The sequence below is a fragment of the Triticum dicoccoides genome, chromosome 4A (genome assembly GCF_002162155.2).
Source record: "Triticum dicoccoides isolate Atlit2015 ecotype Zavitan chromosome 4A, WEW_v2.0, whole genome shotgun sequence".
Classification (NCBI taxonomy): Eukaryota; Viridiplantae; Streptophyta; class Magnoliopsida; order Poales; family Poaceae; genus Triticum; species Triticum dicoccoides.
Window position 1 is genome coordinate 370,319,628 of NC_041386.1, and position 23,569 is coordinate 370,343,196.

Genomic DNA, 23,569 nt, shown 5'->3' on the forward strand with positions numbered 1-23,569 from the left:
GTTGGGGGGAATCACTGCATCCCTGATGGCTCTGCTGAAGCACTCTGGACCTGAGACATGCACCCTGCTGCTGGTTGGTAGATCTCTATCATGACCTTCTCGGTGACCCCTGTTTCTGTCGACCAAGCCCTGAACAAGAATAGATCTCGCATCAAAGCTTGGTTCTCTGGGGTCGACTGGAATCCCTCGCCCCATACTGTGAGGGCGCCTGTCATCATGTTGCCGAGGCACGTACGACCCACTCCTTGGGGGAGGCGTGGGCACTCGACGACAATCATCGCGATCGACTCGGTGATCATACTGCTCACGGTTTCTGTACTGATCTCGTTGATCTCCGGGTCCCTCACGCCTCGGGGGCAATCTTGGGCTGTGAGTCGACTGAACTGTGTCCGCAACCATGGATCTGCTATGGATCTTATTCCGTGACTGAGATACTGCTGTATTCTGCTCTCTCGTCGCACGAAGCAAGGCCGGATCTGCACTAGACCTCGACCAGCTTCTGACTGGGAAGGTTGGATCGACTCCGCTATCAGGGCTGCAGCTACGAGATTCTGGATCGGAGTTCAGTATACCTGAGTCGAAGGCGGAAAAAGTTGACGTCGACTGGGTTCGGGAGCACGCTGTCGAGCACGCTCGTCGAGTGCGCGCTGGAGATTCTCCAATCGAGTGTGCTTAGCCAAGTTGGCCAAGCGCGCCTCCTCCAAGGCCTGGGCCTCAGGGGTTTCTCCAACGATAAGAGTGTGAAGTGCATCCATGTTCCGGCGGCGAAGTTCTTCTCTCCGCTGCAAAGAGAGGGGTTCGGGGTGGTACTGTTCATGAATACGCGATAGATCGCCGCCCCCATCGCCTCCGTCTTGACGGGTGAAGCCAGGAGGACTGCATGGTCCATTGACCATCAAAACTTCCACCGCTGGGTCGCTGCTGTCGCACTTGGATGCAGTCTCTACGGAGCCAGTCGATAGATCGAACAGGCCGTAGAGGGTTTCGTCGGGCTCGATTGCCGCGACTTGAGGGGTGGCCGACTGGCGAGCCACCGCATGCTTCACCCACCGCTGAAGCCTCGATCGACCGGAATGCTTGCTCCGGCGGGCCACAGGGAGGGGAAAAGCTACAGGAGCCGACTGATACTGGGTCAACGTCTGCTGCAGGAGGACGCCGCAGACGCAGGCATGAAAGTGCGTTGCTCCACGTGCGAGGAGTGTGTCGACGTCAAGTGGAGCCTCCTAAAGCCAAGCGGAGTCGTCGGTGATCGACAACCATGATGAAGGGGATCGGAAAAATTGCAACCTTTCCAACAAGTCGCTAAGACACCTGCCCCACGGTGGGCGCCAACTGTCGTGGTTCTAGGTCTGACAGTAGAATGGGCGGGGGAATGTAGAGGCATGATCCTAGCTATGGAGGAGTTGTACACGCAAGTTTTACGAGTTCAGGCCCTTGTCGGAGGAAGTAACAACCCTATGTCTCGGAGCCCGGAGGCGGTCGACTGGATTATACGCGTGTGGGTTACAAGGGGTGCAAACCCTTGTCCCTGAGGAGGGGGGTGGCTTATATATAGTTCGCCAGACCCCTCCCGCCCTCAGTTACAAAGGGTTTAAGGTACATAAAGGTAGAGACATTACTGGTAGCGCCTGTAATAAAAGTACATAAATGACCATTAAAGCTATGACTTAAATCCTGACCGTTGCAGAGTGAGTGGCTCTTAGTCTTCTGGTAGTCGAGTGGTTGTTCGTATGGTCGAGTGTCTTCAAGACTGTCGAGTGTAACATGGCTTTATGGTCGAGTGGACGATGATTTTTCTTCCACTGCTTTTGGTTCTTTAAGAGATGTCCTTGGGGAGGGTATATGATCAGATCCATGAACCTACCCTAGGTACATAGCTTCATCAGTCGCTGTCGCGGACGGCGAAAACCCACTGTCGGCACGACCCTATCAGGGGTCCCCGTCGTTCTCTCTCACAAAGCCGGTGTGGTTCCCTTCGTCCCTTGCTCACTGTCGCGACATGGGCAGTTGCCGCCTCCCGCCACCCTCCTCTAGGTTGAGCTACATCCCGATATCCCTCAAGTACAACTTCCTTGCAGCCGGCTTGCACTGTAACGCCCCGTATGTAACTTGCCATATTTGTATTCCAACTCTTGCCATTTTCGGCATTAAGTTAAGATATTCCTCGTGGTTGGGTTTTGTCTTCGTTTTGCATGTTGTCCATGTCATGCATCTCATATCATGTCATCATGTGCATCACATTCGCATACGTGTTCGTCTCATGCATCCAAGCATTTCCCCCGTTGTCCGTTTTGCATTCCGGCACTCCTACATCCTCCGGCGTCCCCTTTTGCCCCTTTTCATGTGCGGGTGTTGAACGTTCTCGGATTGGACCGAGACTTGCCAAGCGTCCTTTGTATACCACCGGTAGGCCGCCTGTCAAGTTTCGTGCCATTTGGACTTCGTTTGATACTCCAACGGTTAACCGAGGAACCGTAAAGGCCTCGTGTGTGTTGCAGCCCAACACCCCTCCAAAGTGACCCAAAACCCAGCTAGACCCCCTCCATCCTCTCGGTCGACCGAGCACGATCGCGTGGCCGAAAACCGCACCTCATTTGGAATCTCCTAGCTCCCTCGACCTATAAATATATGCCCCCTCCGAAAATCCCGGGTGCAAACCCTAAAAATTCCCCTCCGCGCCGCCGGACACGTCCGGCCCGAGCTGGACGAAGTCGCCGCCGCCCCCGCAATGAATCGCCGCGCGCCACGTGGTCCGCCGCCATCTCCCACCGCGTCGGCCCGTGCGGCGCGGTGCAGGCCCCCGCGGCCCGAGCCTGGCGCCGCCCGGATCGCGCCTCTGCCCCCGCGCCCAAGCCGCGGATCCGCCCGCCAGCGCCGCCCCTCGCCGCGCAGCTCGCCGACGGCCACCACCGACCTCGCCGCCACCAGCCGCCGCCTCGCCGCCCGCCTCCACCGACGCCGCCTCCACCGGATCCAGCAACCCCACGCCTCCTCCGGCCTCCTCCTCGTTCCGGCGCCCCCTTCTCCCGCAGCTCCGGCGAGCAGCTCCGGTCAACCTCGGGAAGCGTGTCCCCAGATCCAGATCCAAAATTTTAGGGTTGACCCCGTTTTCTTCCCAAGTCCCTAACATTTTCTGGCATGTTCATCGCAGCATAACTTTGCATCCGTAGATCCGTTTTGCGCGTGTGATATATCGAATTGTTCGTCTGGATTCCCTCTTCATTTTGTTCCATTGCACCATGCTTGTTTGAGTCCATCTTGATGCCCTAAATGCTGTTGCAAGAGTGCTATGTAATGTTAGTTTCTGTTTCTTATCAGATTATGGACATTTGTCATTTTTGCCATGATTAATGTGTGCCTCCTATGAATGTGAGCCCTACATGTGTTTTGGGCTATTCCATGCCATCTTTGCAGGGGTGTATGCCATGTATTTTTGTGATCAATGTGGTGACTAGCACAAGCATGCAAAGTAGCTCTCATGATGTTGCTGATTTCAGGGACTTAGAATTCTTCTAAGTCTTTTCCCTGATGTTATTTTTATGCCATGTATTCTTGTTGCTATAGAGTGATCCATGTCACTTTTGAGCATGTTCAGTAAGGATATTTTGAGATATTGTTATGTTCTATCCATCCATGTCTTTGTTTGCATTTATGGAGTATCCTAGCATGACTCAATCTTGCTCTACTTTTGCTATAAAATGTTCCTGGCAGATTGTTTACGTGTTAATCAACTTTGCCGACGTTGTTGTAGTTGATCCTTGCATGCTATGAGATTGTTCTTCCCATGGTTAGCTACTTTAACATATCTTCTTGCTGGGTGTATTCTTAGTTTGTCATGCAATGCCTTGTGGTGAGTGCAACGAGCTCGCAAACATGCCTACGTAACTCTGTTTTTGCCATGTCCAGTTTTCTCCTAAGTCTGAATAAGTTTACATGGGTGCCGTCATATCTTCTGATCCTTTTTGGCTTATGGTCAGTAATGGACTTTTGTTATATGCTTTGAGTAGTTTCATGCCATGCCTTTCTTTGCCATGATATGTTCCTGTAGCATGTTGTTATCTTGCTCTAAACATTGCTTCCTGATGTTAATTCCTGACATGTTATTTTCACTAAGTCTGAGATGCTGATATCTTTTGCATGCATGCCATGCTTATTCGAGCCTGCTATTGTGTGATTTAGCCGTAGCTCAATGTTAATCTTTTGTCAAGCATCTTGAGTGGATCACTGCCATGTGCTTTGTTGCTATGTTGGAATGCAGTAGCTTAGTTTCTTGTTGCATTCTAGATGGCATCATGCTGTTAATCGCAGAATAGTGCCATTATTGTTTTGCTTGCCATTTGCAAACCGTGCATCCGATTCCGGTGATCTTTATATCAATTTCGACCGAAATCAACTCACCTTTCCAGCGGCACTCTTGGTTTGCCAAGTTGAGGCCATTCCAATCTTTCCTTTCCGAAGCACGCATATGCATTGCATATTACTTCCCGCATATCATGCCATGTTTTGCACCATGTTGCTTGCACATTGCACCGTGGTTGATTGTGGTTCCCTTTGCTTGTGTTCTTGCTTTGGGTAGATCCGGGAGACTAGTACATGATCGAGGAACCCGTTGAGTACGCTTACGAGGATCAAGCTTACGTCAACTCGGAGAACTTTGCAGGCAAGATGACCATACCCTCGAAATCACTTCTATCTTTGCTTGCTAGTTGCTCGCTCTATTGATATGCCTATGATGCGATACCTACCACATGCTTTATCATGCCTCCCATATTGACATGTCAAACCTCTAACCCACCTTATCTTAGCAAACCGTTGATTGGCTATGTTACCGCTTTGCTCTGCCCCTCTTATAGCGTTGCTAGTTGCAGGTGAAGATTGGAGTTTGTTCCTTGTTGGAACCTGATTATTGTTGGGATACCATTATTATATCTTGTTTACTTTAATGCATCTATATACTTGGTAAAGGGTGGAAGGCTCGGCCTTATGCCTGGTGTTTGTTCCACTCTTGCCGCCCTAGTTTCCGTCATACCGGTGTTATGTTCCTTGATTTTGCGTTCCTTGCGCGATTGGTTTATAATGGGAACCCCTTGACAGTTCGCCTTGAATAAAACTCCTCCAGCAGGCCCAACCTTGGTTTTAACATTTGCCACCTAGCCTTTTTTCCCTTGGGTTCCGCGGACTCAAGGGTCATCTTTATTTTAAACCCCCGGCCAGTGCTCCTCTGAGTGTTGGTCCAAACTAGAGTCCTTTGCAGTGCCCACTCGGGAAAACTCGAGGTTTGGTTTTAGTTGTACGGAGCGCTCATCCAGTGTGCCCTGAGAACGAGATATGTGCAGCTCCTATCAGGATTTGTCGGCACATTCGGGCGGCTTTGCTGGTCTTGTTTTACCATTGTCGAGATGTCTTGTAACCGGGATTCCGAGTCTGGTCGGGTCGTCTTGGGAGAATGAATATCCTTCGTTGACTGTGAGAGCTTGTGATGGGCTAAGTTGGGACACCCCTGCAGGGTTTTGAACTTTCGAAAGCCGTGCCGGCGGTTTTGGGCATATGGGAATTTGTTAATGTCCGGTTGTAGAAAACTTGAAACTTAACTTAATTAAATGAATCAATAGCGCGTGTAGCCGTGATGGTCTATTTTTGGCGAAGTCAGGGAAGAGAACATGGTCTCGTGTTATGCTTGAACGTAAGTAGTTCTAGGATCACTTCTTGATCATAGATTCTCGACCATGCTTTGCCTTCTCTTCTCGCTCTCATTTGCCTATGTTAGCCACCATATATGCTAGTGCTTGTTGCAGGTCCACCTCATACCTTTTACCTACCCATAAGCTTAAATAGTCTTGATCGCGAGGGTGCGAGATTGCTGAGTCCCGTGACTCACAGATTACTTAGGGAGCGTTTGGATCCTTAGCAAGAACAGTTTATAGCCTAGCCGGGCAAGGTTAGGCATTTGGAACTGTTAAAATATGTTAGCTTTTGTGGGCTAGGTAGCTTGGGTGGGCTAGAAAAACCTTGCTAGCTTAGGAGAGCCAGATCGGCTCGCTTCTGATGGCAAACTTCACGTACTACCTCTGTCCTGGTTTATTGGTCCCCATTGTATTTCGTGTCAAATTTTGACCATAGATTGAACTAAAAATGTTCATGCATCTGACAAAAAAATATATTAATTTGCATTACGCGTACTAACATTTTTCTTATTAATTTGTTTGTTTCACCCTCTGACTGGTGGGACCCAACATACTACATGGAGAGAGGTAAGGTGACTAAGGCTCCATTATTTATGTACTACCAACACTGCTTTAAATCCCAAAGACCTTACCACCAAAGCCACATGACACGATTATGATTTAAATCCCAATGACTCCCACGCAAAAAAAACATGGCATGCTTATCACACAAATGCATCAATGTATAAAAGGTTACTTTCCTCTCATTAAACATAATGTGAGGGTGGTGTAGCTGGTTAGCCTCTTCGCTCATCAAACTAGAGATCTCGGGTATGATAACCACACTTGAGCATAATTTTGTTTTTGTTCAACTTCTTTCTTCCACCCAATGACAGGTAGGCCCCGCATGACAGAGAGAAAGTGATCTGGGGCGGTGCCAGGAGGATTATTTGACTGGTCAAAATGGATGGATACTGAGCTATATGATCACGGCCTCGGCACTTGTTTTCTAGGGTTTGCACTTTTCACACACTCTCTCCACTATATATATACACGCTGGAGCCTCAGCGCTTGTAGTTGCTCTCTTCACACTCTCTCACCCTCTCCCAATCTAAACAAGACTTGGTTGGCCTCTCTCTCTCCCATCACTGCTGGTCAAAGAGCCGACATGATCCGTCTGTCGGGAAGGGAAGGAGGCTTAACGCTGTCGCCGTCGGCGAGGGAGGCAATCCACTACCGGCGCAGCTGTTCTCTTTCACCTAGTGGCAGCGTGGGAGGGCCTCCGACCCCTTCTTCCTCGCCGCTGTACATAGTGTGGGCAGAACGGCCTCCGATCACCCACCAAACCACACCCCAAGAAACTTAAGGTATAATTACTTATTCCACTTCTGCACTCGAATCTTGGTGTTGGATCAAACAGGAAAGTAGTGGGGAAAGTTGGATAGCATGAATCTAGGACGTGGTTCAAAGAGGAAAGTTGTATAGCTACATGGGGGCTTTTTCCACTTCTGCACTCGAATCTTGGTGTTGGATCAAACAGGAAAGTAGTGGGGAAAGTTGTATAGCATGAATCTAGGACGTGGTTCAAAGAGGAAAGGAATAGGGGGAAGTAGTGGGGAAAGTTCTATCGCATGAATCTAGGACACGGTTCAAAAAGGAAAGGAAGGGGGCAAGTAGTGGGGAAAGTTGTATAGCATGAATATAGGACGTGGTTCAAAGAGGAAAGGAAGGGGGGAAACTAGTGGGGAAAGTTGTATAGCATGAATCTAGGACATGGTTCAAATAGGAAAGGAAGGGGGAAAGTACTAGTATAGACTGGCTATCCATCACCTACATTGGTCGAAAAGGCAAAACAATGACAAACGCAGTATGCACACATCTATAATGAACTTATCTTTTTGTTTTGGGGGACAAGGCTATAGAGTTTTAGCAGGACTAGATTTGCTGCGCTCACAAAGGGAAAGGTGTCTAAAGATAACAAAACTAGGACCAGCACAAATATGCTCCCTGGTTGTTTGTTCTTTGTTGCAACAGACTATGCATCACCCCTTCATACATCGGTAGATGCACATGGTGATGGTGAGTTCATTGTCCCGTGCAACTCTTTAGCTGTTGTTAATCTAAGGCCATGTTTGCTTAAAAAGTCCTAGGACTTTTTTTAGTCCCAACTAAAAAGTCCCTAGTCCCTACCTACTTGGTTCCAAGGAATATACATGGACTTGAGGTTATTAAATGACATGCTAAAAGACCATGTTACCCCTAGTAATGAAATAATAGAGATAAGGTGTGATGCGGGGCAGGGGCAACTGTTGGAAAAAGTCCACTCTCCCTCGGGGTCTTCTTTCTTTAGTCCCAAATGCCTACTTTTAGTCCCTAAAAGTCCCTCCTGTTTGGTTTAGATGGGACTGAAAGGGAATTTTTTTAGTCCCTACACCAAAAGGTCCCTGTAAACAAACACCCTCTAATAATGCCGCTCGAAAATTGATCCAATGCCACTGTGAAAAGCAAATTACATGTTTGACGAATTTTATTGTTACTATAATCTCTCTGTTAATATGAATCAATGCCACCATTTGAGAAATGCTACTGTCTTGCTTTATTTCCAAAGTAGATAAGTTAGATGCTTCTTTTTTTGGCTTCTGTGTCATCCAACATTATTGACCACTTGTTGTTTCCTTTGCACCTTTGTGTAAATAGGGTTATCTACTTCACCTCATTGCTATTGTGACCTTTCGTTGCACTGCACAAAACACTTTTGTTTTAGGAGTGTTTTGTGCGGTTCAACCAAAATGTCACACCGACAACGTTGCTTGATTGCTTGATCTTAGTGGAACTGCACAAGAGGAGATCTTACTTCCTACCCGTGTTGGCAAATTTGGTTCATGTCTTCTTCTTGTGAGTTGTTTGAATTCTGCATCATGAGAGGTCAGTACTAGCCTTCTTTCACATGATTGTGCAGTGTGCTTTCATATGATGTGCTACTTGTACGGTAATGTTGCTTGATTTTAGTGAACTGCACAAATGGAGACAAGACTTCCAATCTGTATGTGCACCGTAATATCCCATTGAGGTAAGATAAGGATATTGTACAACTTTTGGCTTGTATTTTGCCACTTTCATCAAGAAAATTAATGTCGTTGTTTAGTGCTATACTTGTGCTCCCTAATTGACATGCCCAATCTTACATTGAGGGAGAAGCTTGTCTGTTATTGAACAAAGTGATGAAGGGGAAGAACAAGTAGAAGAAAAACAAAAATCAACTCCCGGTGCTATAATGAAGCACTGGAACTGTGATGACACAAGTAATGATATAGTTCTGTGGTTGGAACGAGCAATTGTTTTGCCACTTATTTGATACCACTCTTAATGTAATATGTAATTATATCTACTTGTGCAAACAGGGATCTTCTTTGAAGATACCATATATTTTAGTGGAACTGCACAAGAAGATGTTGGAAACATTAAACTAATCGAGGAGTATATAGTAAGCATGGCAATCATAGTAGATAACAACAGATGGTTCCGGAGAAGTGCTTGATCTGTATGCTCTACACAATAAGCCTCCTGACAAAGGTTGTTACTCCCCACAGATTTCATCCATATGATTGAGCTTTGTCATCTCTATTGGTGTTGTGCTACTCTTTAGACACTGTCATAAGAAAGTGTTATTGTCCATGAGAAGTGCTTCATATGTGATGTTTTAAATATTTCATTTCCTTTTCTTTGAGCGAACAGGGATACTAGCATTTAGTTGTCCTCTTGTCTTTGCACTACATGATCATCCTCCTCTAAAGAAGAATATGGAGTACGTGAAGTGACTAGTTCCGATTATGCCAGGATGAAGAAGCCATGTCTATCTTCTCATCAAAAGGAGCAGTTGAAGGATGGTTACATTACTCCCCACAAGACCAAACTAACTTCAGCTCGGAAGGATTCTTTCTAGTGAGTTCCATTTTTTAAAGTGTGCTCTACATGAACCATGTGGTGCTTGTTTAAACTGTCAATTCATAGTATAGTTTTCTTTATACTAATCACTTATTTTGTATTTGTGCAAAAAGGGGTGTTTAGCTTGATTTCAATGGGAACTGCACAAAATGTTCATGAATATATCGAATCATTCATTTCCACCACAAGAAAGGAGGTGCCGATATGTTCAAGGTGTTGTAACACATAAAGGCAAAATCATAAAAGATACACGCGAATTTGGTTGATTTTGGTGGAACTGCACAAAAAGAGCAGTATCGATCGATATTTCTTTATTTTTTAGTTGTGAAGTAAATATTGGCTCTGACATGTGAATCACTGAGATGCATAATCATCGATTGTTTTGAATGTTCTCTATGAATTGCCAGGCATGTGTGTTTGATTGCAATGTACAGGAACGCTAAAAAGTAGCTCAAACTCTTTATACTCCCTTTGTTCCTTTTTACTTCGCATATTAGATTTCTTGAAAGTCAGTTGATTTTACATTGTGAATGTTCATACCTTTTTCTAAAAGATTGGTCAAAGTAGAGATACTTTGACTGCAGACAAAACTTGTATACAGACTAAAAAGGACCGGATGGAGTACATGTGAAACTGCTGCAAACGAGGTGATCACCCTGGGAGTAATCCTAGTACGTATTGTTTTGCATGTTCTTCAATGCCAGTGATACAAGAAAGCGGACTAAACGAACTAAATTCATTCATACACAGTCGTATTTCATATAAACATGTCGGATTTCATTACATTTCATACATTTTTCAGTGAAAAAGGGGTGCGCTGGAGGTCTAATTAATAAACCGAATCTACCCATCTGTGTCCGGCTGTGCCGAACAGAAAACCTATTCTCCAGCGGACTAAGCTTAAGTGACTTAATTGCAGGTGCAGTTGCGTAATTGACATGTGGCCCAGATGCCTGTTGGGCCCACGTGTCAGTGACCCAACTGCACCACCAGTGAAGTAACTAAAGTAGCGTCCTTCTCCAACATAGCTCTCCGAATCCACATCACCGCCAAGAAGCTAATCGGCCGTCAATGGTCCAAACGAATTTCCATTGAGACTTTTATAGGCATTTGGACCAAAGAGATCCATATGAAGTAGCTCGAGTGGTCTTCTCGTGGTCATGATGTTCTTCATGGGGTGGCTTCCTTGAAAGGATTGAGATGGACCTAGAGGGGGGGTGAATAGGTACAATTACAAATTTTAATTATTACTTAGCAATTTTAGGCGATAATGCGGAATATGAAGATGAGCCTAACAATTGCAAGTGTAGTACTAAGAGCTAAGCAGGATAAACAAGTAGCACAAGTATGTAAGTAAGCAAGCACAATATGATACAAGTAAGTGCTAAGAGACAAGTAACCACAAGTAGAGAGTTAGGGTTAGGAATAACCGCAACTCCGGGAGACGAAGATGTATACCGATGTTCACTTCCTTGGAGGGAAGCTACGTCACAGTTAGAGAGGTGAATGTTACCACGAAGGCACGCCAACGCCACGAAGGCTCACCCTATTCTCCCTTTGAGACAACACCACGAAGGCGTTTCTCAACCACTAGTGGTAGAACTTGAGGTGGTCTCCGAACCCTCACAAACTTTCCGAGGGTAATCACAATGGTTGATTCCTCTCCGAATGACTCCAACTGCCTAGGAGTCTCCAACCTCCAAGAGTAACAAGAACAATGGAGAAAAAGCTCAAGACTTGCTCAAATCACAAATTCCTTTGGTGCAAAGGTGGGGAAGGAGTGGATCTATCACTTGATCGGACAACTTCTCTCAAGTGCTCTCAAATCCCTTGGGGATCTAAGATTTGGTGTGGAAGAGTGAGAGAGTGAGTGAAATGTGTTCTTAGCAAGGTCAAAGTGAATGGTCAAGCCTATCCCGTGGGGGGAGAAGGCTATATATAGTGGAAGTGGAAAAGTAACCGTTTGAGCAACTCAAGTGCATAGGAGGCGTTGAACGTCCGGACAGGACCGGGCGTCTGGTGGCACAGATAGGTCCGGACGTCGGACAGACATCAGTCGTCCGGACGCTCGAGAATCACATGCCATGAATCAGCATACAACTAATGGATGTCCGGACTATTTCGGTCGTCCGGTGACCAGACATCCATAGAAGACCGGATATCCGTAAAAACTATTCTGTTGAGAAAGTGGCGGACGTCCAGAGGAAAACGGACATCCGTCGACCAGACATTCGGAGAAGCTCGGACATCCGTGAATATTGTTCTATGAATAAACAACGGACGACCGACGAGAGCTGAACGTCCGGACAGCTGAAAGGGATCGGACGTCCGTAACGTACCGGACGTCTGGTGAACAATGGAGTTGTGGATTTTGAGCAAATCTTTCACTAGATCCATCGATCCCCTCTTAATAGTGCGGGATTCCTATACTCAAGAACAAACAGTAAACAAAGCCAATGCTATTGTCCTGTATCTCCAATCTTGAGTTATATGCATTTGTCTTTAGTCATGATACACACACGTCCTTTGAGACATAATCCTGAGATATACTTGATAAGCATGATTAGTCCCATACATGCATGTTTTCATCAACATCAAAATAAGATTAAGGGCATGATTTCACTTTCGATCTCCACCTTTTTGGGAGTTGATGACAACATACATGTACTTCTTAAAATAAAAACTTTGAGTATCGAAGGGATTTGTTGCGGAGCTCCCCTTAACAATGTGCACAAATAAAAATAAGCATGAGAGGAGCTCCCCTCAGGGTGATACCAACACATTTAAGTCACAAGTTGCACATGATAACATTCAAATAGATTCATCACTCACATCATAGAACATAAATTAACAATGATCATAACAAGATTCATGGTACGATACATATCATAGTACAATACAAGTTAATATCACATATTACAGTACTCAATGGATACTACAACTCCCCCCTGGCAGCAAGTACCCAAAAGGGGGCCAAGAGGAGCAACGAGAACATAATCATCATCAGAGTCCTGCCTCATCATCATCATCATGAGCACCACTACCACTGGCCTCGTCAAAGAAGTCAGAGCACTCAGGGCCCGAAGGAAAGCCAAAGTCAGAAGGGGGCTCATCAGGAAAACGGTCATCATCACTCACATCGAACACTACAAATTCTCTCAGACGAGCCTTCAGAGCATTTTTGGAGGTGATAAGGCGCGTGACAACATCGTGATTTTGGGAGCAGTTAAAAGTAACAGCTTTCATCAAGGCAGAGTGGGCATTCCCAAGAAAGTGAGAAATGCGACCAAAGGGTGCAGATCTGAAGGGAGCAGATCGAGGGGTGCTAGCAACAGTTCGACGTGGATGAGCAGAAGAGGAAGAATCCTTGGGAACATAGTCATCGGCCATGTGTGCGGGAATGACCCATCGCTCATGCAAATGGGTGCGGACAATAGGAAACAGAGCCACACTTTCGATAAATGCCTAAAGAAAGGGAGCATGAGGAAAGGCCCGCTTGTGCTGGAAAGAAGCGAGGCGAATCTCATGCCATAGAAAATGAGGCACATTGATCTTCCCTTTCAGAGAAGCATACAGGCAATGCATGAGATAGATGCAGTAGCTACTGCAAGAGCCCTTGTCACCCATCTTAGGAGAAATGGTGCGAATGACACATTGATAGATAATGAAGAAAGGAGCGCGCCAAAAGGAGACTTGGTTAAAACCCTTATGTTTATCCTCATCAGTCAGGTCTGCTATGGGTTTGATAAGGTCAGCACATACATTAGTGCCCTTGGGTCTATGTTCCGGGTCATTATTGTGAATTTTGAACCCGGTGTTAGGAAAACCAAGGGCAACAACAAATTGAGAATAGGAAGCCGAGAGCTTTGTGTCGGAGGGCATCCAAGTAAAAATGTTATTTGGACCGAAGAAAATGTGGCATAGAATTGATGAATAGCGGCTTGGTTAAAGTCATGTTGAAATGCAAATGGAGCAATAAGATTGGATGACTCAATGAGCTCAATAGCCCCAGAATATTTCTCCGAGTGAGTACAAATATGTTCTAAATCAATGCACAAATGCAGAGAAAGACCCTTAGGAATGATGATAGTGGTAAAAATGTCAGCTTGGACATTAGTGCGAAAATGATTGTCCTGGGAGTCATGAGCAACCGTAAATTGATCAACATCACGACGCAACTTAAGATAGGAAGCAACAGGAACCTCGTTGAACTGCTTAGCATGGCGGCCGAGGGGTAAAGGAGGTTCAATAGAGATATGACAAGCATCACCGTGAGTTTGCACCGGAGGAGGAGGAGGCTTGAATGTGGGACGATGAGTACCCGTCTTGAGGTGCAAACGGCGACAAACTCAGGATGCTCCAAATCATCTAGCTCATCCTCATAGTCGGAGCCCTCCGACGAGGAGTTGCTAGTAGACCTGTGAGGGCAAGCGGCACGCTTCCGAGGACGATCCCGCTCCTGTGAGTCATGGCCCACCGGTGACCTGCTTGCGTGCAGAGTGCTTGGTCTTGGGAATCTAGACCTTGGAGTGAAGAACGCGAAGGAAGACGGCGACCGGAGCAAATCAGGCAAGGGGCCGCGCCAGGGACTGTGGCGACCAGAGCGATGTGGCGTCGGTGAGGGGCACGAGCAGCAAGCGACCACGACGAGGGGCACGAGCGGCCGCAGCTAGGAGCACGAGCGCCAAGCGACCGTGGCGAGGAGTACGAGCGGCGAGCGGCCGCGGCAAGGAGCCGCGAGACAGGGGCTGCGACGGTGGGGGTGAAGGGATTAGGGTAAAATGACCCGAACCGCACCCCACGCTATATATAGGTGCCCGAGAAAATCCCGGACGACCGGAGTCCTACGGACGACCGGTGCCTGAGCTAGGAGAGGAATTAACGGACGACCGGATATACCGGACGTCCTGACTGAATGTAACAGAGAGCTTTCTATGGACGACCGGAGTTCTTCAGACGTCTGGTGCCTGTGAAAGTCCCGGACCACCGGTGTCCTACAGACGTCTGGTGCCTGAGCCAGTGGAAGAATTAACGGACGACCGGATTGACCGGATGTCCGGACCGAGTGTAACGGAGAGCTTTTTACGGACGACCGGAGTTCTTTGGATGTTCGGTTCCTGAGAATGCCTGAGCCAGGGGAAGAATTAAAGGACGACCGGATAGACCGGACGTCCGGACCCAAGGTAACAGAGAGCTTTTTACGGACGTTCGGACAGTACCGGACGACCGACACACAAAATTTCTTCTATCAAAAGACAATTTAGACGACGACTAGGAGGAGATGATGATGACAATGATGAATTGGTATAATATCAAGTAGTGAGTAACCTATGTCAATACAATAACAGCACCAAAACACATACCGCTCATATATTGCTCTAGTGACAAGAGCAGTGGCTACGGCCACCATGTATGAGTATACGTGACATGGTTTCGCAAAGAATGGAACTTTGGGTGCATAATGACTATTGCATCATTGAAAGATCCATAGTTAGAAGAACATGATAGCTTTGAGAGTGTTTGTTCTTTTTATGCATTTCATAGGTTGAGAGTACTCATTAGTTGAGTGTCTCCCCCTAAATATATGCGTACATCGAGACAAGACATTATGACAATGCATGCATGGGTACTAGTTTTCACATAATGTTGTCAAGCTCTAAGATACCAAGTTCACGCCTAAGTTGACAAAACCTTGCTTCATCCAATGGCTTTGTGAAAATATCTGCAAGTTGCATATCTGTCCCAACATGAGCAATATCAATATCACCCTTCTCCACATGATCTCTCAAGAAGTGATACATGATATCAATGTGCTTGGTGTGGGTATGATCTTTGGGGTTGTCAGCAATATTGATGGCACTTTAATTATCACATAGAAGAGGCACATGTCTATAGGTTATACCGTAATCCTTCAAAGTTTGCCTCATCCATAGTAATTGAGAGGCACAACTGGCGGTCGCAATGTATTCAACTTCTGCAATGGAGAGAGCAACACAATTTTGTTTCTTCGAGGACCAACTTACCAAGGAGCGTCCAAGAAACTGAAAAGCACCAGAGGTGGACTTACGATCCACTTTGTCGCTAGCCGAATCCGCATCCGTGTACCCAATGAGATCAAACTTAGCATCCTTCGGGTACCATAGACCCAACTTTGGGGTGTGAACAAGGTATCTAAGAATATGCTTAACCGCCTTATGATGACTTTCCCTAGGGGAAGCTTGAAATCTAGCACACATGCATACACTAAACATGATGTCTGGTCTAGATGCACAAAGATAAAGCAATGAACCAATCATAGAGCGGTAAAAAGATGTTTCGAAAGGAATACCATTTGTGTCTTCAGTGAGTGCAATTTTGGTTGGCATGGGTGTCTTACATGGACTAGCATCAGACATGCCAAACTTCTCTAAGATATCCTTGAGGTATTTTGCTTCAGACAAGAAAATTCCTTCTTGAAATTGTTGAATTTGAAGTCTGAGGAAGAACTTCAAATCCGCATTGAGTGACATTTCAAAATTCTTGGTCACGGAAGCTGCAAACTTCTTGCACAAATGAATCTTAGGGGAACCAAAAATGATATCATCTACATAGATTTGGCATAAGATCAAATTACCCTTGTCCCTCTTAGTAAAAAGAGTGGGATCGATCACCCCTCTCACAAAACCATCATCGAGTAGAAACTTGTTAAGATGATCATACCAAGCACGAGGTGCTTGTTTGAGGCCATACAAAGCCTTATGAAGTTTATACACATAGTCTTTGTGATCAGGATCAACGAACCAAGGTGGTTGTGATACATATACTTCTTCTTGTAGAGGACCGTTAAGGAAAGCACTCTTCACATCCATTTGATGTAATGTAAAACCATTGAAAGCAGCATAAGCAAGTAAGATGGGAATGGATTCAAGACGGGCAATGGGGGCAAAGGTCTCACCAAAGTCTGAACCATCAAATTGTGAGTACCCTTGTGCCACTAACCTTGCCTTGTTACGGATGATTACACCATTCTCATCTTGCTTGTTCTTGAAAATCCACTTTGTTCCAATGACGTTGTGCTCGGTAGTTGGCCTCTTGACTAATGACCACACTTGGTTGCATTCAAAACCGTTCAACTCTTCTTGCATAGCAACAAGCCAATCATTGTCCATCAATGCATCTTGTACCTTGAGAGGCTCAACACTAGACACAAACGAGAAGTGAGAATAAAAGTTTGTCAAGTGTTTACGAGTGACTCTACCTTCCGATATGCCAGTGTCGGGTGGTTGGTGCGACATATGCCAATGGATGGCCTATCATTGTGGGAGCCAATAAAACATTGTTGGTGCCTAGAAACGGGATAAGGCGAAGACATGCACGCCGGCGAATCTTACTCATCTTCATGGCTCTCCGTGGAGATAACACCCCTAATGCTGCTCTGCGGGGTCTCCACATGATCACTAGCTTGATGGGTAGCTACAGAATGCTCCTGGAGCTGTTCGGTGAAAGGATGAAGGAGGGAAAGGCCAGCCCGCTCCTCTTCTCCTTGTGGTGTCTAAAAACTATCCAAAGAGAGACCCCCTGCATGGGAACCCTGGGGGGTTTATATAGGCCTACCTCCCAGGGGTACAATGGTAATCCGGCTGGGCGTGGGCCCTAGCCGTCTGTGTCTATGCCCGCCGGCTTCTCCGCCGACTGGTGGGCCCGCCGGCTGCCGTCCCTTTGGTCGACAGGTTACTGTTGCCTTGCCCTGGTGATGATGGCTTTGTCGTTGTAAGCATGGCTATAGTGCCGCCGCGAGGCGGCTCATCGCTGTAGCCTTACCTTCTCTTGTCTCCTTAATGAAGCACCTCCTTGGAGGGAGAGAGTTGGCCGGCCATACCCTTGGCCGACTGTGGGAAGCCTGGCTGCCTTTGGGATCTCCCTGACCGAGGGGGCCCGCCACCAACGGGTCGTACTGACCGCTCGCCGTGGGTGACATCACGATCATCGTGGCAACAGTGCTGCGCCAGATGGGTCATGGCCGCCCCGTACGGTGCTCTGTGGCCATGCGTGCACCGGGATTCAGGGGTGGCAGGCTTTACTGTAGCCACGCCCTGTCGCGTCGCCGTTATGTGGGTGCAGACTCCGAGGGCAAGATCCTAGCCGCCTGCTGAGGGGCTGGCTCCAGGGAGTCGTCCTTTTCATGGCCGGCTTCTGGAAGTCGGCCTTCTCATGTTCTTGTCTCTCAAGGATTTCAGGGCTGGGCCGCCCTTGCGCAGCCGGCTTGAGAGGTAGCCGGCTGGGGGAAGGCGGCCCCATGTCTTGGACGCTCGGAGGCTTGATCGGCCTATAATTTTTCTGAAGTGCCAGGGGGGGCCGGCTAGGCTACCCATGGTCAATTACTCCGACAGTAGTCCCCGCAGCTGGTTGGGCTCCGAGGCAAAAAAAAAGACGAGGATCTCAGTCAACTTCCTATCTTGAGGAGCCGAGAACTAGGAGCCGGTTTGGACTAGGCGCGCCGTATCCTAGAGATCTCGAAGCTTGGAGGTGGGTGCCAGTCGGCGCGTGAGTCCGGCTGTGAGCTGACAATTCGTCATCTACGCGCCACGTGGCACCCACTGGCTAGAGGGGCCTGCCAGCCCCCGCGCGCGACGGGACGTCGCCGCAGTCTGGGGCCCGCCACTAGAGGGCCTCGGCCCATGCACGGATCCTCTGCGGCCCGGACAGACCGCGCGCGCCCCAGCGGCGGTTTCCTCATGCCGTGATGGCGCAATAATTGCGGGCCATGGGGGAGTGGGTGCAGTTAATCCCACGCCCCCCACGTCCTGCCTCCTCGGCTTCGCCGCACGAGGCTATAAGTAGGGGGAGAGGAGGGGAGCGCCAAATGCTCGCGCGCTCTCCCTCGCTCTGCCCCCTCCTTCTTCTTCCTCCTCTTGTCGCGACAGCTACTTGCCGCCGCTCGGCCTTCCTGCCAATCTTCTTGGCTTGCCGTCGCTTCGTCACAACTGGGTCGTGCGCCCTCCTTTCACCGCACCTTTCTTGCCGCCGCACCGTCCCCATGGCATTGTCGAGCTCCTGGGATGGCTCCAACGTCCACGACGACCACGTCAACTTCCTCCGTCGGACGCGGCGGCTGCGGGGTGTGGATCTCGTGCGGGTCTGCCTCGCACCGGAGAGGGAGATCTCACCGACGCCGAAAGAGGACGAGCGGGTAATCTTCCGCTCGCACTGCCTGCGCGGTTTCGGCCTGCCGGTGAGCGGGTTCCTCCGCTCGTTCCTCGAATTCTATCATCTCCAGCCGCATCACCTCACTCCCAACTCGGTGATGCTGCTGTCGGCCTTCGTCACCCTGTGTGAGGGTTTTCTTGGCGTCCTCCCCACCCTTGAAATGTGGGGAGAGTTCTTTCAGTGCAAGCTCGGCACTGTCGTCGCGGGCGTGCCCGCCCCATGCGGCGCCTTCATCACCATGCGGAGGATGAGCGACAACAACCCGTTTCCGCCCATCCCGCTGATCCAGTCGGTGAAGCTTTGGCAGAAGTCCTACTTCTACGTGAAGAATATCGCTCCGCAAGGTGACTTCATGAATCTGTCGGCTTACGTAGCCGGCCCACCGGCTGGGAGGCAGCCCTCATGGTCCTTCCGGTCCAGGTCGTTGTCTCCGGGCGGGTCTGCCTCCGTCGCCCAGCTCCGGGTGATGATCCAGTCGGAGGGTCTGTCCGGGGCTGAACTGGTGGCCGCCTTCGTGGAGCACCGGGTGCTCCTGCTCCAGGGCCGACCTCATATGATCTACCAGATGACCGGCCGCTTCGACCCGTGCCGGCTAAGCACCCAGGAGATGCCTCACGCCGAGGTGTCTTATATGGTGAATTACATTTCCAACTGCAAGCTCACTGAGGAGTGGCAGTACGGCAAGGTGCCGTACTCTGGCACCAATCCTCCGCCGGTGGTTAGTTTCTCTTCTCTTTCTCTTTGCTTGTTGCCGAGTTTATGGTGGCCGACTCCTGACCATCCGGCCTTTCTTCGGCAGAACCTCATGCTTCCGCCAGCAGCCAGGGCCGCGGGGGTGGAACGCCAGTTCCTCCCCGATCGCACGATGGATGATGTAGACGACCCAGACCTGGGGGTGGCCGCCATGGAAGACGACATCGCGGGGGAAGGCGGCGACACAGGCGGGTCCGGGCTCGGGGCCGGCTTTGAGGACTGGCCAGATGACGACAAGGCCGAAGTCATCCGTGCCGCCGACCGGCGCCTGATCACCATGGTGCGGGCCCATCCGCCGGGCCGACTGCCCATGGCGGCGCGCAGAAGCACCGGGCCGCGTTGATCCACTTCGCCAGTCGGCCGAAGAAGCCCAAGAGTACCACGGCGGCGACCAAGCGGGACGAGGCGGCCGCGAAGGCAGCCCGCTTCCGCAAGGTGGTGAAGCAGCCACAGGCGGTCTCAGCGTAAGTCTCGCTGTTCTCATGCCTTTCTTTTTTTCTTCTTCTTCGGTTGATGTTTTTCCAAACCCTTTTTTTGAATTTATCAAACAGGGCCCCTCTTTCCCTTGGGCGAGTCCTGGCCGCCTCCATATTCGGAGCCGTAGGAGGGTCTTCAAGCTCGCGCCGGGTAGATCCCTGCGCCGACCTCCTAAAGGCAACAGAGCGGAACACGCAGGAAGTGCGGGAGGAGCGGGAGGCGGAGGAGCGGAGGGCGGCTCGACAGGCAGAGCAGAAGTCGGCGGAGGAGCGAGCCGTCGCGGCCGCCAAGGCCCAGGCGGAGGCCGCAGACGCGGAGAGGGAGGCGGAGGCCCTGCAGAACCAGCCTCCGCAGTACGTCATTCCCCTCCGCGCCGCGGCTCCCGACACCCCTGTGCCCCCGCCGGAGGGAGCCGGCCGCAGCCAGCCAGAGATGGAGAGGGAGGTGGCGCCATCGCCGCCGACTTGAGCGGACCGAGGAAGCCGACCCGAAGTGCCGCCCGTGCAGCCGGCTGGAGGTGAGCCGACCGTGGGAGGGGATCTTGTGATCTCGTCACTGCTTCGCCGGTGCACGGGGAAGGCGACTTCAGCGCCGGACGCGCAGAAGACCGTGGACGCCGGCTCATCGGCCCAGGACCTAGAAGCAGCCAGCGACAGCTCGTCTGGGTGGACGCCGGGCGGCGAAATGGTCGTGCTGAATGTGGCGGCGCAGGCCGTCCGTAACCGGCTTTAGGCCCAAGCCACCGCGCTGAAGCAATACACCCATGAGTTTCTCACGACGCGGTCGGTTATTCGGATGAGTCCTCCTGCTCCTTGTCGATTGCTTTGATTTCTTCCGTGGGGGCGCGTCAGCGCACCCACTGGGTGTAGTCCCCGAGTTCCAAGCCGGCTGCTGAGCAGGCGGCTTGGAACTTCTTGGAAAGCTTAATTGCCGTCTTGTTCTCACTCGCGTCCCTTGTCTTATCTGCAGGAGTACCACAACCTCCGCGCGGCCTCTTACAACTCCCAGGCCCAGGAGTTGCATCAGAAGGCCACTGATCTGACCGAGAGCCGGAGTAAGTGCTTCGTTTTTCTTTTAAGTGGGGGCGCGTCAGTGCACCCACTGGGTGTAGTCCCTGAGATCCGGGCTGACTACCGAGTAGTCGGGTCGGATCTTTTCCTGACGACTTCTTTCTTTATATTTGCAAGGGCCAATGCTGACTTGAGGAGCCAGCTAAGCGGAGCCTAGACCACCCTTCGTGCCAAGGAGGCCGAGTGCGCCGCCCTGGCTCAAGAGCGTGACCGCCTGGCCAAGAGGCTGGCCGACCAGGAGGAGAGCCACAAGGTGGCCCTAAAGGCGGCGCAGGACAGCGAGGCCGCCCTCAAAGCTGAATACGAGACCGAGGTGGCAAACTGGGCTGAGACAAGGTAGGCACTGAGCCAAGGCTATAGCCGGGTGGAAGACTTGATTGATGGTAAGCCGCCTTCTTCTTTGCTTCCTTGCCTGCCCTCTACTATCTTATTCATTTTTTGACTTTGTGCCACTGCTTTCCTCTTTGTGCAGATTACTTTCCCGGCTACTCTGTCGCCGCCACCCAAGCCATCGAGGCCTACCGCGAGGCGCGACGGCAGGCGGGGACCGAGATAGCGCCTGGTGCCAGCCGATCACTTGAGGAGCAGCTTCTGGGGCTTCAAGCCCGCCTGCAGCCGGCCCATCGCATGCTCCGCCGTCTTCAGCGCGCCGGGGCGCAAGTGTTGGCCGCCCTCTGGCCCAGTGAGGTGATCCCGCGCACCCCAAGTCGGACCGCCGACTGGCTGGAGGTCGCAGTCGACCGCTTCGAGGCTTGGAAGGCGTCAGCGGCCCGGTCCGGTGCTGGGCGGGCTCTGGAGTTCGTCCGAGCTTGGTACTCAGGGCTGAACTTAGACCAGCTGAGCACCTGGCGGTAGGAGGCTGACGAGGAGCTGGAGGCGGTGCGGCCGGCTATCATCCAGCGCGCCTCAGCGATCGCCAAGTACACCGACACCAGCGCCTTTGCTCCTGAGGTGGATGACGCCGGCGTCGCTCAGCCGGAGGAGTGGTTCGGGCTGAACCCGGCCGAAGGTGAGGACTCGGCAGAGGAGATTGCCTCCAGTGATGAGGGCGAAGGGGGGAGGGAGAGGATGAAGAAGATGTTGCGTCGGATGGTGAAGCGACCAGCCTGCCTCAGCCCGATCGTGCCTCCAGCAATGATGTCGAGACTCGCCAGCCGGTCACTCCTCCAGCCGGCACCGCCGACTCCGCCAACCTGCCCAACTCGCCCGTTGTACCCTTGGCTTGATCCGCCGTCTTTGCTTTCCTGCTTTTTACCTTTTTGAACAATCTTTTAATTTGCGCAGTTCCACCCACTGGGTGTATTCAGACTATGTTGAATGCTGGCCTTTCAAAGGTCTTTTGTGTAAATATTATGCATGTGTTTGGCTTCCATTTATGTTTGCTTTTTATCCTTTGCCTTTTTCCTTTGCCGCCTTCCCTTGGCCGCCGCCTTCCCAGCCGGACAGCTGCTCTGCAGTCTGTGGCCGGAGAAGGAGTTGGTCGTTTTGGGAAGGCAAGTACTCGAGCTTTCTCAGATTGCAGCAAGGTGAACGGGAAGCCGGCCAGCCGGCTGCTCTGGTAGCCGGCTGGCGGGTGGGAGGCCAGCTCGTGTTATATAAGTTCGTTGGTCCTTAGCCGTTTTTCGCGTGGGCATCCTTTCCTGCCCTTGGCTCTTGCCAGTCGGATAGTTGGTTCTTCGAGCTGCGACTTTTTGGCAAGAGGGGGGCTTGGGTGCCGACACACTACTTGTCTGACTGCAGGTGGAACTTCAGATATAACTTGGGGCGGCGAGTCCCCGGGCCGGCTGGTCGAACCCGGTGCCGGATGAAGAAAGCAAGTGTAGTAACATAATCGTATGCGTGATACTTGTCTTTCATAGATAAAAGAGGGTAGTCCCCGAGCGCTCCTCGGAGCACCCCTTGTCTCGTACTTAGTACAAAAGGTAGCATGCTACGTATTGTTTTTTTTAACTGTAAAATCTTCGGAGGAGATTGGCGTTCCACGGTCGTTCTGACTCCTTGCCAGAATCATCTCTCTTGCGTGCCTTCGGCTTCTGTGCGCCGATTAGGTAGTAGGAGTCGTTGCCTAAAGCTCTACTGATGATGAAGGGGCCCTCCCAAGGGGCCGAGAGCTTGTGTTGGCCGGCTGTTCGCTGGATCAGCCGGAGCACAAGGTCACCCTTTTGAAAAGATCTTGGCTTGACCTTCCGGCTGTGGTAGCGGCGCAGACCCTGCTTATAGATGGCGGACCAACTGAGAGCTAACAGCCGGCCTTCTTCCAGCAGGTCAACACCGTCTTCTCGTGCTTCCTTGGCTTCCGCCTCCGTGTACATGGTGACCCGAGGCGAGTCGAACTTGATGTTAGTTGGGATGACATCCTCGGCACCATGTCATAATCATACGTTTCTTTATCTTTGTTGCATTGTACATGAACTTCTGCACGTTTCCAAGCAGAACTTCACATTTGAGCACGTTGTCTTAGGCTTGCAAACCTTA